At 52.2% G+C, this 15,036-nt stretch overlaps 1 protein-coding gene across 1 annotated transcript in view; it reads left to right on the top strand.

Moving 5' to 3' along the window:
• The first annotated feature begins 12,946 nt into the window (after positions 1–12,946).
• The window catches only part of LOC140428501 (myosin regulatory light polypeptide 9), a 66,358-nt gene continuing 64,268 nt past the window's right edge, over positions 12,947–15,036 (top strand). Inside the window, exon 1 of the mRNA XM_072515053.1 lies at positions 12,947–13,081. The gene's annotated coding sequence lies outside the window, so the exon portion shown is untranslated. The remainder of the gene's footprint in view (positions 13,082–15,036) is intronic.

Below are 15,036 nucleotides of genomic sequence, written 5' to 3'. Positions count from 1 at the left end.
CCCCTCCTCTCCCCCCTCCCCCCCTCCTCTCCCCCCCTCCTCTCCCCCCTTCCCCCCCTCCCCCCTCTCCCCCCCCTCCCCCCCTCCCCCCCTCCCCCCTCCTCCCCCCCCTCCCCCTCCCTCCCCCCCCTCCCCTCCCCCCCCTCCCCCTCCCCCCTCGGGTAAATTCTAGAGGAAGAATTTACCCTACCCAGGGCGTCCGCCCACGTACCCTCATCTATCTCCTCCCCCAGCTCCTCCTCCCATTTACCTTTCAGCTCCTCCACCGAGGCCTCCCCCTCCTCCTGCAGCTCCTGGTAGATCGCCGAGACTTTGCCTTCTCTAACCCATGCCCCCGAGAGCACCCTATCCTGGATCCTATGTGCTGGCAGCAGCGGGAATTCCCTCACCTGCGTCTTACAAACACCCTTACCTGCATGTACCTGAAGGCACTTCCAGGGGGGAGCCTGAATTTTTCCTCCAACGCCCCAAGGCTCGCAAACGTCCCATCTATAAACAGGTCCCCCATCCTTCTAATACCTGCCCTGTGCCAGCTCAGGAACCCCCCATCCATTCTCCCCGGGACAAACCAATGGTTCTCTTGGATCGGGGACCACACCGAAGTCTCTGCCTCCCCCCTGTGGCATCTCCACTGCCCCCAAATTTTGAGGGTCGCCGCCACCACTGAACTCGTGGTGTACCTTGTCGGCGGGAGCGGCAGATGTGCCGTCACCAGCGCTCTCAGGCTCGTGCCCACTCAGGACGCCATAACAAAGAACAAAGAACAGTACAGCACAGGAAAAGGCCGTTCGGCCCTCCAAGCCCGTGCCGACCATGCTGCCTGGCTAAACTACAATCTTCTACACTTCCTGGGTACGTATCCCTCTATTCCCATCCTATTCATGTATTTGTCAAGATGCCCCTTAAATGTCACTATCGTCCCTGCTTCCACCACCTCCTCCGGCAGCAAGTTCCAGGCACCCACTACCCTCTGTGTAAATAACTTGCCTCGTACATCTACTCTAAACCTTGCCCCTCGCACCTTAAACCTAGGCCCCCTAGTAATTGACCTCTTTACCCAGGGGAAAAGCCTTTGACTATCCACTCTGTCTATGCCCCTCATAATTTTGTAGACCTCTACCAGGTCGCCCCTCAACCTCCGTCGTTCCAGTGAGAACAAACCGAGTTTATCAACCGCTCCTCATAGCTAATGCCCTGCATACCAGGCAACATTCTGGTAAATCTCTTCTGCACCCTCTCTAAAGCCTCCACATCCTTCTGGTAGTGTGGCGACCAGAATTGAACACTATACTCCAAGTGTGGCCTAACTAAGGTTCTATACAGCTGCAACATGACTTGCCAATTCTTATACTCAATGCCCCGGCCAATGAAGGCAAGCATGCCGTATGCCTTCTTGACTACCTTCTCCACCTGTGTTGCCCCTTTCAGTGACCTGTGGACCTGTACACCTAGATCTCTCTGACTTTCAATACTCTTGAGGGTTCTACCATTCACTGTATATTCCTTACCTGCATTAGACCTTCCAAAATGCATTACCTCACATTTGTCCGGATTAAACTCCATCTGCCATCCTTCCGCCCAAGTCGCCAAACAATCTAAATCCCGCTGTATCCTCTGACAGTCCTCATCGCTATCCGCAATTCCACCAACCTTTGTGTCGTCTGCAAATTTACTAATCAGACCAGTTACATTTTCCTCCAAATCATTGATATATACTACAAACAGCAAAGGTCCCAGCACTGATCCCTGCGGAACACTACTAGTCACAGCCCTCCAATTAGAAAAGCATCCTTCCATTGCTGCTCTCTGCCTTCTATGACCTAACCAGTTCTGTATCCACCTTGCCAGCTCACCCCTGATCCCGTGTGACTTCACCTTTTGTACTAGTCTACCATGAGGGACCTTGTCAAAGGCCTTACTGAAGTCCATATAGACAACATCCACTGCCGTACCTGCATCAATCATCTTTGTGACCTCTTCGAAAAACTCTATCAAGTTAGTGAGACACAACCTCCCCTTCACAAAACCATGCTGCCTCGCACTAATACGACCATTTGCTTCCAAATGGGAGTAGATCCTGTCTCGAAGAATTCTCTCCAGTAATTTCCCTACCGCTGACGTAAGGCTCACCGGCCTGTAGTTCCCTGCATTATCCTTGCTACCCTTCTTAAACAAAGGAACAACATTAACTATTCTCCAGTCCTCCGGGACATCACCTGAAGACAGTGAGGATCCAAAGATTTCTGTCAAGGCCTCAGCAATTTCCTCTCTAGCCTCCTTCAGTATTCTGGGGTAGATCCCATCAGGCCCTGGGGATTTATCTACCTTAATATTTTTCAAGACGCCCAACACCTCGTCTTTTTGGATCTCAATGTGATCCAGGCTATCTACACACCCTTCTCCAGACTCAACATCCACCAATTCCTTCTCTTTGGTGAATACTGATGCAAAGTATTCATTTAGTACCTCGCCCATTTCCTCTAGCTCCACACAAAGATTTCCTTGCCTATCCTTCAGTGGGCCAACCCTTTCCCTGGCTACCCTCTTGCTTTATATGTACATGTAAAAAGCCTTGGGATTTTCCTTAACCCTATTTGCCAATGACTTTTCGTGACCCCTTCTAGCCCTCCTGACTCCTTGCTTAAGTTCCTTCCTACTTTCCTTATATTCCACACAGGCTTCGTCTGTTCCCAGCCTTTTAGCCCTGACAAATGCCTCCTTTTTCTTTTTGACGAGGCCTACAATATCTCTCGTTATCCAAGGTTCCCGAAAATTGCCGTATTTATCCTTCTTCCTCACAGGAACATGCCGGTCTTGAATTCCTTTCAACTGACACTTGAAAGCCTCCCACATGTCAGATGTTGATTTATCCTCAAATATCCCCCCCCAATCTAGGTTCTTCCGTTCCCGCCTAATATTGTAATAATTAGCCTTCCCCCAATTTAGCACATTCACCCTAGGACCACTCTTATCCTTTTCCACCAGCACTTTAAAACTTACTGAATTGTGGTCACTGTTCCCGAAATGCTCCCCTCCTGAAACTTCCACCACCTGGCCGGGCTCATTCCCCAATACCAGGTCCAGTACAGCCCCTTCACTAGTTGGACTGTCTACATATTGTTTTAAGAAGCCCTCCTGGATGCTCCTTACAAACTCTGCCCCATCTAAGCCCCTGGCACTAAATGAGTCCCAGTTAATATTGGGGAAGTTGAAGTTTCCCATCACAACAACCCTGTTGTTTTTACTCGTTTCCAAAATCTGTCTACCTATCTGCTCCTCTATCTCCTGCTGGCTGTTGGGAGGCCTGTAGTAAACCCCCAACATTGTGACTGCACCCTTCTTATTCCTGATCTCTACCCATATAGCCTCACTGCCCTCTGAGGTGTCCTTCTGTAGTACAGCTTTGATATTCTCCCTAACCAGTAGCGCAACTCCACCACCCCTTTTACATCCCCCTCTATGCCGCCTGAAACATCTAAATCCTGGAACGTTTAGCTGCCAATCCTGCCCTTCCCTCAACCAGGTCTCTGTAATGGCAACAACATCATAGTTCCAAGTACAAATCCAAGCTCTAAGTTCATCTGCCTTACCCGTAATACTTCTTGCATTAAAACATATGCACTTCAGGCCACCAGACCCGCTGTGTTCAGCAATTTCTCCCTGTCTGCTCTGCCTCAGAGCCATACTGGCCCTATTCCCTAGTTCTCCCTCAATGCTCTCACCTTCTGACCTATTGCTCCCGTGCCCACCCCCCTGCCATACTAGTTTAAACCGTCCCGTGTGACACTAGCAATCCTTGCGGCCAGGATATTTATGCCTCTCCAGTTTAGATGCAACCCGTCCTTCTTATATAGGTCACACCTGCCCCGGAAGAGCTCCCAGTGGTCCAGATAATGGAAACCCTCCCTCCTACACAAGCTGTTTAGCCACGTGTTTAGCTGCTCTATCTTCCTATTTCTAGCCTCACTGGCACGTGGCACAGGGAGTAATCCTGAGATTACAACCCTAGAGGTCCTGTCTTTTAACTTTCTGCCTAGCTCCCTGAACTCCTGCTGCAGGACCTCATGCCCCTTCCTGCCTATGTCGTTAGTACCAAAAAGTACCAATATGCCATCTCCAGCCTCTTCCACGCTGCCCCCTCCACGTCCATTACCCACTTGCGTATCATCACCACATTGGTAGCCCAGTAGTACCCACACAGATTAGGCAACGCTAGTCCTCCTCTGTCCCTGCTCCGTTCCAGAAACACTCTTCTCACCCTCGGGGTCTTTTTCACCCATACAAACCGCATGATGCTCCTGCTGACCCGCTTAAAAAAGGCCTTAGGGATCAGGATGGGGAGGCACTGGAATATAAAAAGGAACCTCGGGAGCACCATCATCTTCACCGACTGTACCCTGCCCGCCAGGGAGAGCGGCAGCATATCCCACCTTTTAAACTCCTCCTCCATCTGCTCCACCAGCCTCGTCAAGTTGAGCTTGTGTAGGGCCCCCCAGCTCCTGGCCACCTGGATCCCTAGGTACCGAAAATTCCTTTCCGCCCTCTTCAGTGGAAGCTCGTCTATCCCCCTTCCCTGGTCCCCTGGGTGTATCACGAATAGCTCACTCTTCCCCATGTTGAGCTTATACCTGGAAAAGTCTCCAAATTCCCTGAGGATCCGCATAGAAAGCATCCTATCAGGCTGCATCACAGCCTGGTATGGCAACTGCTCGGCCCAGGACCGCAAGAAACTTCAGAGAGTCGTGAACACAGCCCAGTCTATCACACAAACCTGCCTCCCATCCTAAGACTCCATCTACACCTCCCGCTGCCTGGGGAAAGCGGGCAGCATAATCAAAGATCCCTCCCACCCGGCTTACTCACTCTTCCAACTTCTTCCATCGGGCAGGAGATACAGAAGTCTGAGAACACGCACGAACAGACTCAAAAACAGTTTCTTCCCCACTGTCACCAGACTCCTAAATGACCCTCTTATGGACTGATTTCATTAACACTACACCCTGTATGCTTCATCCGATGCCGGTGCTTATGTAGTTACATTGTATATGTTGTGTTGCCCTATTATGTATTTTCTTTTATTCCCTTTTCTTCTCATGTACTTAATGATCTGTTGAGCTGCTCGCAGAAAAATACTTTTCCCTGTACCTCGGTACACGTGACAATAAACAAATCCAATCCAATCCAATCCATCCAATCACCTCCGGTATCCCCCCCAACCGGGTCCGCCACATACAGTAACAGGTCGTCGGCATACAGCGATATCCAGTGTTCCTCCCCCCCGCACCAGACCCCTCCAGTTCCTGGACTCCCTCAAAGCCATCGCCAAAGGCTCAATTGCCAACGCAAATAGCAGGGGGGATAGTGGACACCCCTGCCTCGTCCCCCGGTACAGCCAAAAGTATTCCGACCCCCTCCGATTTGTGGCCGCTCTCGCCACTGGGGCTTCGTACAGTAACCTAACCCAACTAACGAACCCCTCCCTGAACCCGAACCTCCTCAACACTTCCCACAGGTACCCCCACTCTAACCTATCGAAGACCTTCTCCGCATCCATAGCCGCCACTATCTCCGCTTCCCCCTCCACTGTTGGCATCATGATTACATTTAGGAGCCTCCGCACATTGGTGATTAGCTGCCTTCCCTTCACGAAACCAGTCTGGTCCTCGTGGATCACCCCTGGGTCACAGTCCTCAATTCTGGTAGTCAACACCTTCACTAACAGCTTCGCACCTACGTTGAGGAGCGAGATTGGCCTATACGACCCACACTGTAAAGGGTCCTTGTCCCACTTCAAGATCAGCGAGATCAGCGCCCTGGACATCATCGGGGGTAGGACCTACCCCCCACCCTCGCCTCACTGAAAGTCCTCACTCGTAGTGGGCCCAACAGGTCCATATACTTCCTGTAAAATTCCACCGGGAACCCATCTGGCCCCGGTGCCTTCCCCGCCTGCATACTCCCCAGCCCCTTAGTCAGCTCCTCCAGCCCTACCGGTGCCCCAAGCCCCGCCACCTGCCCCTCCTCTGCCCTCGGGAACCTCAGCCGGTCCAGTAAATGACACATCCCCCCCCTCCTCCATCGGGGGCTCAGACCTATACAGCCCCTCATAGAAGTCTCTACTCCCACCGCACTCCGCACCGTGTTTCCCTCTTTATCCCTAACTCCCCCAATCTCCCTTGCTGCCTCCCGCTTCCGAAGCTGGTGTGCCAGCATCCGGCTAACTTTCTCCCCGTATTCATACACCGCCCTTGCGCCTTCCTCCACTGCATCTCCGCCTTCTTGGGAGTCACAGGTCAGACTCGGCCTGAAGGCTTCATTGCTCCTTGAGTAGTCCCTCCTCAGGGACCTCTGCATACCTCCTATCTACCCTTAAAATCTCCCCCACCAACCTCTCCCTCTCTCCTCTCCTTCCCCTCCTTGTGGGCCCTAGTGGAGATTAGCTCTCCCCTAATCACCGCCTTCAGCGCCTCCCAGACCACCCCTACCTGCACCTCCCCATTATTGTTAACCTCTAGGTATCTTTCAATGCACCCCCGGATCCGCCCGCTCACCTCCTCATCTGCCAGCAAATCCACCTCCAGGCGCCACAGCGGGCGCTGGTCCCTCTCCTCCCCTAGCTCGAGCTCCACCCAGTGCGGGGCATGGTCTGAGATGGCTATGGCCGAATACTCCGTTGACTCCACCCTCGGGATCAGCACCCTGCTCAGAACGAAGAAGTCAATCCAGGAGTAGGCTTATGGACGTGGGAAAAGAAAGAGAATTCCCTGGCCCCAGGCCCCCGGACTCCATGGGTCCACTCTTCCCATCTGGTCCATAAACCCCCTCAACACCTTGGCCGCCACCGGCCTCTTACCCGTCCTGGACCTAGAGCGGTCCAGTGCTGGATCCAATACCGTATTAAAGTCCCCCCCCCCCCCCCACCCCCATTATCAAGCTCCCTGCCTCCAGGTCCGGAATCCAGCCCAACATGCGCTGCATAAATCCGGCATCGTCCCAATTCGGGGCATACACATTCACCAAGACCGCCCGCACCCCCTGCAGCTTACCACTCACCATCACGTACCTACCTCCATTATCTGCCACAATGCTCAGCGCCTCAAACGACACCCGCTTCCCCACCAAAATCGCCACCCCTCGATTCTTTGCGTCCAACCCCGAATGGAAAACCTGCCCTACCCTCTCCTTTCTCAGCCTAACGTGGTCTGCCACCCTCAAATGCGTCTCCTGGAGAATGACCACATCTGCCTTCAGTCCCTTCAGGTGTGCGAACACACGGGCCCTCTTGACCGGCCCGTTCAGGCCTCTCACATTCCAAGTTATCAGCCAGATCAGGGGGCTGCCCGTCCCCCTCTGAGGATTAGCCATCTCCTTTTCTAGGCCAGCCACGTGCCCGCGCCTCCCGCACTTTCCATTCCCCCCAGCTGCAGACCCCTGCCGCGCCTCTCTCTTCAGGCTCCAGCTCCCCTTTGGCCAATGCAGCAGCAACTCAGTTCCCCCCCCACAAAGCTAGATCCCCCCCCCAGCTGCGTTCCTCCCCACATAGCACTCCCGTAAGTCAGCTGACTCCTGTTGACCCCGGCCGCTCCCGCCACTCCATCGACCCGGTCATAATATACATCAGTACATTATGGTGCAATCACATACACACACTGATGGACATGCAGTAGGACCAACCAGCATACATAACACCGCAGCCAATCACCAGTGAGAGCACAAGCACTATAAAGACAGGGGACAGGAGAGTTCCTGCTCATTCTAGCAGCAGCCAGCTCAGAGCACAGAGCTCACAGCCTGCATCACAGACATTCACCATGTGTTGAGTGCCTCACCATAGCTAGTGATAGGAGAGAGTCCACAGTTAAGCTGGTATTGCTTATACCCACGTTTACAGTATGTTAGAATAGTTGAACAGTTAATAAAATAGCGTCACACCACTTCCAGCATTGTTGGCTTGTTTGTGAACCAGAACACCCAACACGACATGGTACAAGAAGTGGCCGCAATCTAGCACTTGTGAGACCTAACTGCAACTTCTCAGCATCCTACAGCAAGGAGAACATCAAGCCGCCACCACCACTCCGCATCGCTAGCAATCTCGGGGTAAATTGCAAGATATTTAAACAGCGCTTCCAGCTCTTCCTCGAGGCCACGGACAGGGAGAATGCATCGGACACCAGGAAGATAGCCCTTCTTCTCTCCATGGCTGGGCAACATGCCATCCACATCTTTAACTCCCTGACATTCGCGGACGACGAGGACAAGACCAAGTACAAGACGGTGCTCCTCAAATTCGACACACACTTCAGTGTTGAAGTCAACGAAAGCTTCGAAAGGTACCTGTTCCAGCAGCACTTGCAGGGTAAGGACGAGCCTTTCCAATCCTATTTAACACACCTCCGCATCCTCGCGCAATCCTGCGGCTACGGGCCCACCTCCGACTCCATGATACGCGACCAGATTGTTTTTGGGGTCATGTCGGACACCCTGCATCAGCAGCTCCTTAAGCAACTAACCCTAGCGACTGCCATCGAGACTGTGTCCTGCATGAGAATGTCACCAGCTGGTACTCCTACATACAGGCAGCTGAAACGGCGCGGCAAGGGCCCTATGAGGCGGACGGGTCCAAACGATCGAACACCTCCCGGGCCGCAGTCTGGAGGGCGGCCATTATGCACACTTTCCGAGGCCTCCCGCACTTGTACGCGCCAAACGATGGGACGGTGACGTGGAGTAACACGATGCGCAGGCCCGCACCACGCAAGACCGTACCGCGCATGCGCGGTGGCGCAACGAACGCACGGACGTCACGACGTGCGACAACTGTGGCTCCGCCCACTTAAAACAGCAATGCCCTGCAAAATCGCGACAGTGCCTACGCTGTGGCAGGCTTGGCCACTATGCTGCCTGCTGTCGAGCAGCTCAGCCTGCGAACTCGCAACGATTTAACCAGCCTCGCAGGAATGTTGGGGCAATCCAATCCACCTTCACCGAGTCCGATCCTGACTTCATGCAGACCAGTGATACCGAGGACAGGGAGCCTTTTTGAGTCGCTGTCATAACCAAGAACAGGCTGTCCCCGAATCGACAGCGCCAGCCGCTGTTGGTGCACAGCATTGATCCGGACGACGAGTGGTGTGACACCCTGACGGTCAACCCGAATTTGTCGCCCACCTCAGAGATTTGATTTATGAGCTTTACAATGTTGGACTCAATGCTTTGTTCTTTTATCCTGTTTCAGCATTTCACTAGTTTGTTTATAGCATTCGTTATTAGTTTTGTTGTTGGTGTAATACCTTGTTTTTCTTTTCTCTGCACCAGGCACCTTCCCATGTATATAGACTAGCCTCATGTACATAGTTATGTAAATACTGCATACACATGGTCAGATACACTCATTACATGTTATTCATTCTCACAGAGGCACATGTTCTTTGTAAAAAAAAGGGGGGGATGTTATAATATACATCAGTACATTATGGTGCAATCACAGACACAAACTGATGGACATGCAGCAGGACCAACCAGCATACATAACACCACAGCCAATCACCAGTGAGAGCACAAGCACTATAAAGATAGGGGACAGGAGAGTTCCCGCTCATTCTAGCAGCAGCCAGCTCAGAGCACAGAGCTCACAGCCTGCATCACAGACATTCACCATGTGTTGAGTGCCTCACCATAGCTAGTGATAGGAAAGGGTCCACAGTTAAGCTGGTATTGTTTATACCCACGTTTACGGTATGTTAGCATAGTTGAACATTTAATAAAATAGCGTTACACCAATTCCAGCATTGTTGGCTTGTTTGTGAACCAGAACACCCAACACGACAAACCGCCCCAGTGTGAGAATCTCCCCACCCACCCACCCCTCCTGTCCATCAGCGGGCGCTCCTCTCCAGCACCACCCCTCCCCCCGGCACACCCCCCCCCCCCCCTTCCTTCCCTAGCGAGGGAAAAAGCCCATGCTTTCCACCAAGCCGGCCCCGCCCCCTCTGGCGCAGCTCCCTTTCGCGGCCTGATCCCAACTCCCCCACCCCGGGCCTCCCCTCCCCCCCGCCCCCCAATGGGGTCCCCTGTTCCATCCACCGATGCCCAGACTCTGACCAAACCCCCACTGCGAACCATTTCACACTACCCCACCCAGCACCCAAAGAAAAACAGTACAAAACAGAACAGAACATCCCCCCAAAACACAACCATCACATCAATCCCCTCTCGACAACCCCTCGCAACCGACCCTCAATCCGAGTCCAACTTTTCGGCCTGGATAAAGGTCCACGCCTCCTCCGGCGTCTCAAAGTAGTGGTGGCGGTCCTTGAAAGTGACCCACAGTCGCGCTGGCTGCAACATTCCAAATTTCACCCCCTCCCGAAGCAGAGCCGCCTTAGCCCGATTGTACCCGGCCCTCTTCTTGGCCACCAGTCCTGGGTGGCTGGGAAATTCAAAGGGAGATGTCAGCATCACTCTAGCAGATCGATAGCCACTTGGAGGAGTCAGAGGCTCCAGGTGCTGGAGCTGACACCGACAATGCGTGGTACAGAGGCCAACACTGCTAGGGTGACAACCACAGTGGAGACCATTAGTGACGGTGTCCAAGGCACCACACAGTTGGTGACGGCGTTGGCTGAGGGTCTCGGCAGAATGTCTAACTCGCTGGGGGATGTCACCCAGTACCAGGCTGACCTTGAAGAGGTGCTGTGAGACATGTCCTTCTCTCAGATGGAAACGGCCGAGGTGTTGGGGAGCTTGGCCCAGTGGCAGGTGGATTATTGCTGAGGCACTGCAGAGCATGTCACAATTACTGAGGAGCATCGCCGAGAGTGCCAACACGAAGTGTAGACCATGGCGACCTGCCAAGGCTGGCAGAGCCAGATGATGCAGGGGAAGCTGGGACTCAAACCAGCTGCTCCTCTGTCCCAAGGCGAACCACAGGGCCCTATGGGCACCGAGCGGAAGAAGGGGCCGCCAGGTGTCAACACGGACCTGTCACATTGAGTGGCGACAGTGGCCACCAGCTCCCCCACGTTCCACCCCACTGATGAGGCCGCGTCTCACAACCAGCACATAGACAGGGCGGCATGGCTGTCCATGTGCAGCCGACAAGTGAGCAGGGGCCCTCTGGCCTCAGAGCCCCCAGTGGATGTCCACCAGGGGCATCGAAGGCCATGGGAGGTTGTAAACAGCTGGCTGCCTCCACCTCAGATGTGCATCCTGGGGACACACCTGGACATAGTAGTAGATAGGAAGCAATGCACATTGAGGATCACTGAGGGCACCGGGGGAGGCGAAGGGGGTGGGTTGTAGATGGGGGTGAGGGGGCTGGGTGTGTGGGAGGGGGCAGCACCATCGTGGGGGGCAATTGTAAAACACAATAAACACCTTTGTGCAAAACTAGTATCATGCCTCTGTCATTTTCTTCCGCAATGCGCGCCGACCTCCAAACCCTTGACTCATCTCTCCAAGATCCCCCCCCCCTCCCCATAGCACTCATCCAGCCTCTGGCCGTGGACATGTCCCGGAGCTGTGTCCCATCCCCTGGGTATTCAGATGTTGGCTGATGCATGTGTGGAGTTTCCTCCCGCAGTGTACAAGCACAGTGTCCAGGCATCAAGGTGCTAGGCAACGACTCCCACATGCTGCACGACCCGCCCACCCACAGGAATCCACTTGGATTGTGTGAGATGCTCACTTTAATTTTTGTAATAATCTTTATCATCATAAGTAGGCTTGCATTAACACTGCAATGAAGTTACTGTGAAAAGCCCCCGGTCGCCACATCCCCGGCGCCTGTTCGGGTACACAGAGGAAGAATTCAGAATGTCCAAATTACCTAGTAACACATCTTTCAAGACATGTGGGTGGAAACTGGAGCGCCCAGAGGAAACGTACGCAGACATGGGGAGAACATGCAGACTCCGCATAGACAGTGAACCAAGTTGGGTATCGAACCTGGGACCCTGGCACTGTGAAGCCATAGTGCTACCCACTGTGCTACCGTGCCGCCTTTTAAGCACGATTGCCAATTTCCTATTAGCAATAGCCTTCAGTCGCGCGCCCAGAGCCCTCGGCAATCAGTGGGGTTTATGGGTGGTCAGTGGGGCACACGGGCAGGAATAGGAGTTGCCCCCGGAATGGGCACATACGATTCAATGGTTGGCATGGTGGTGCCACGCACGGTTGCCCTCGGTTAACCATCTAGCGCCTCCCACCCCACCCTCCCAATGCGGCCCACCCCTGCGGTGGGTCCCCCACTCCCAGCCGAGAGTCCCCCTCCCCCTGCCGAGCACTGGGGTGGCAAGCCCTGTGCCCCCGGGCTCATTGCCTGTGAGCAAAGATGGCTCCTCACCTCCTCGGCTCCCCACAGAAGCCCTTCCGCCAGGTTCACGATTTTCAAAAGGAGTACTAATCGGGGCAGTGACCACTTGCTGGAGGGCACGCTGAATGACTGTTTGGCGCCTGGCGCACTTCCAGTTTTCTGCCTCTTCCGCAATTCACTGGCCTCGTTTCGCTTGAGCGAGAACGTAATGAGGCCAGAGAATTGCGCCCCGTGCTTCCATTTTCATCATATGTCACAGTACAATCATTCCACATAGTTTGTGAAACCAAATCTGGATCATTTTGACCAAACATTTAAAAATGAAGTGAGGATGGTTTGTAGCAATTTGGTAATCGTGAAAATAATGCAAATGCGCTTTCAAAAAAGTCCTATCAATTCCTTTTGTACATACTGTACTTTGTCGGTCATAACAAAGATATTGCCAATGGGTTATTCTAAAAGCACCTTTCTCAAAACATGTTTAATTGCAGCATGTCATAATTCTTACTGGCTTGTTAAATTTGAAGTTGAAAGTCTGAGAGAGCAAAGCTGGCTGAGATGGCGGTTGATTGCCTCTGCTCTGATGCTGAGCCGGAAAGGGTGGAAACGTCGTTTCCCCTTTCGGTTACTCAACCTACTAAATTAGTCCATCATTGTAACCTCCGGCTGGCTGAGAGTCTGTGGGTTGTAATATAAAGATTGAGAAGGGAGTCCGGTCCTCTGCGCTGTTCAGTGGAGGCGAAAGTGCAGTCGACTCTTTTCACAGTAAGTTTTTGAACTTCCAGCAGATAGCAGCAGAACTGCCCCGCTCGATCCATTCCAGTCAGTCGCCGGGAGCTCACTGTAAGGTGTGCTTTACCAGCGCGTGTGTGTGTGTGTACACCGATCAGCTTCGAGGCTCCCATTAGACCGGGGATCTGTCAATCAGACAACGTTATTCAGTATTTTGGGAATATCAAGGGGCACACATTCTAGTTGGATCATCCAGTCTGAATCGCACAAGGTAGTTTGAGATTGAGAGAGGAATAGGGTGATTTTAAGACAAAACTCAAGTCTATTCAGTGATGAGAAGCTTGAGTGTGCACTCGTTTGATGTCAAGAAAGGCCTAATTTCAATGCTTTCCAGTCAATGTTTCCCCCGTTATTTCCATTCCTTAAATGGAATCATATGTCACTTTTTATTTATATGTATTTAAATTCACTTAGCATACGGGAAGAGAAATCCATGTTCCTTGAACTGGCATTTTTAAACTTTTCATAAACTTGAGTTTGAACAAATTTATATATTATAATAAAAATACTCCTCTGAAATCATCTTTAACCCTGCACAAAAAGTAAACATAATCAAAATTTTATTTAAGTCCATGTCATGATATTCAAACACACACATCATGATAGACACACCAACAGACAAATCAGAACACACAACACCACAACCAATGACAGAAAGATATAAAAGCACAGACACGACCCCCGGTGGTCAGTATTAGCTGCAGAGGAGGACCAGGACAGATCTGTTACCAAACACACTCAGGGAGACAGCACGTGCAGAGTATCCAGAACGAACTGTATTATAAGAGTTAAAATAAAATAGAGTTGTACCACATACAACTGTGTTGGCTCATCTGTGCACCAGAGCACCCAACACCACAGTCCAAAGATGTGGCCTTAGTGTCCAAAATTGCCCTGAGTTTTGGGTGGGGTTACTGGGTTATGGGGATAGGGTGGAGGTGTGGCTTGGGTAGGGTGCTCTTTCCAAGAACCGGTGCACACTCGATGGCCGACTGGCCTCCTTCTGCACTGTTAATTCTATGATTCTATGTTACAGGGCAGGAGGTAGGGTGGTCTTTCACAGGCTGGGTGCAGTCTGAAATTCGATGGGCCAAATGGCCTCTTTTTGCACTGTTGGGATTCTCTGATTCTATGAGAGGAATTTAATAGAATCCCTACACTACAGAAGGAGGCCATTTGGCCCATCAAGTTGGGACCATCCCCCAAAAGAGCACCCAACCTAGGCCCATGCCCCCTTCCTATTCCTGTAAACCCCATGGCATATATTGGGACAATTTAGTATGGCCAATCCACCTAACCTGCACATCTTTGGACTGTGGGAGGAAACCGGAGCACCCGGAGGAAACCCACGCACACACAGGGAGAACGTGCAGACTCCTCACAGACAGTGACCCAAGCCGGGAATCGAACCTGGGACCCTGGAGCTATGAAGCAATTGTGCTAACCAGCATGCTACCGTGCTGCCCTAAGGGGCAATTTAGCATGTATAATCCTTAATAGTGTCACAAGCAGGTTTACTTGAACACTGAAATGAAGTTACTGTTAAATGTCCAGTCCACCTAACCTGCACATCTTTGAACTGCGGGGGGAAACTGAAGCACCCGGAGGAAACCCATTCAGACACGGGGAGAAAGTGCAAACTCCACACAGTCACCTGAGGTGGGAATCGAAACCAGGTGCTGTGAGGCAGCGGTGCTAACCACTGTGCCACCGTGCCGTCCACTATTTGGAAATTAGCAATTTTGAAATTTGAATTTGTCTTGGAAAAGGTGTTAATGTGTAGTGTGTATCCTACTAACATAAGTATAAGATGGGATTTGATTAATTAAAATTGGCATTTGATTGCACACTGAGGATACACAGCACAAAAATGGGTTATTTGGCCCAATTACTCTATGTTGGCTTTCATGCTCTGCCCGAACCCCCTC

The sequence above is a fragment of the Scyliorhinus torazame genome, chromosome 8, assembly GCF_047496885.1.
Source record: "Scyliorhinus torazame isolate Kashiwa2021f chromosome 8, sScyTor2.1, whole genome shotgun sequence".
Classification (NCBI taxonomy): domain Eukaryota; kingdom Metazoa; phylum Chordata; class Chondrichthyes; order Carcharhiniformes; family Scyliorhinidae; genus Scyliorhinus; species Scyliorhinus torazame.
The sequence above is the reverse complement of the archived record's forward strand: the minus strand, read 5'-3'. Positions and strand labels throughout refer to the sequence as shown.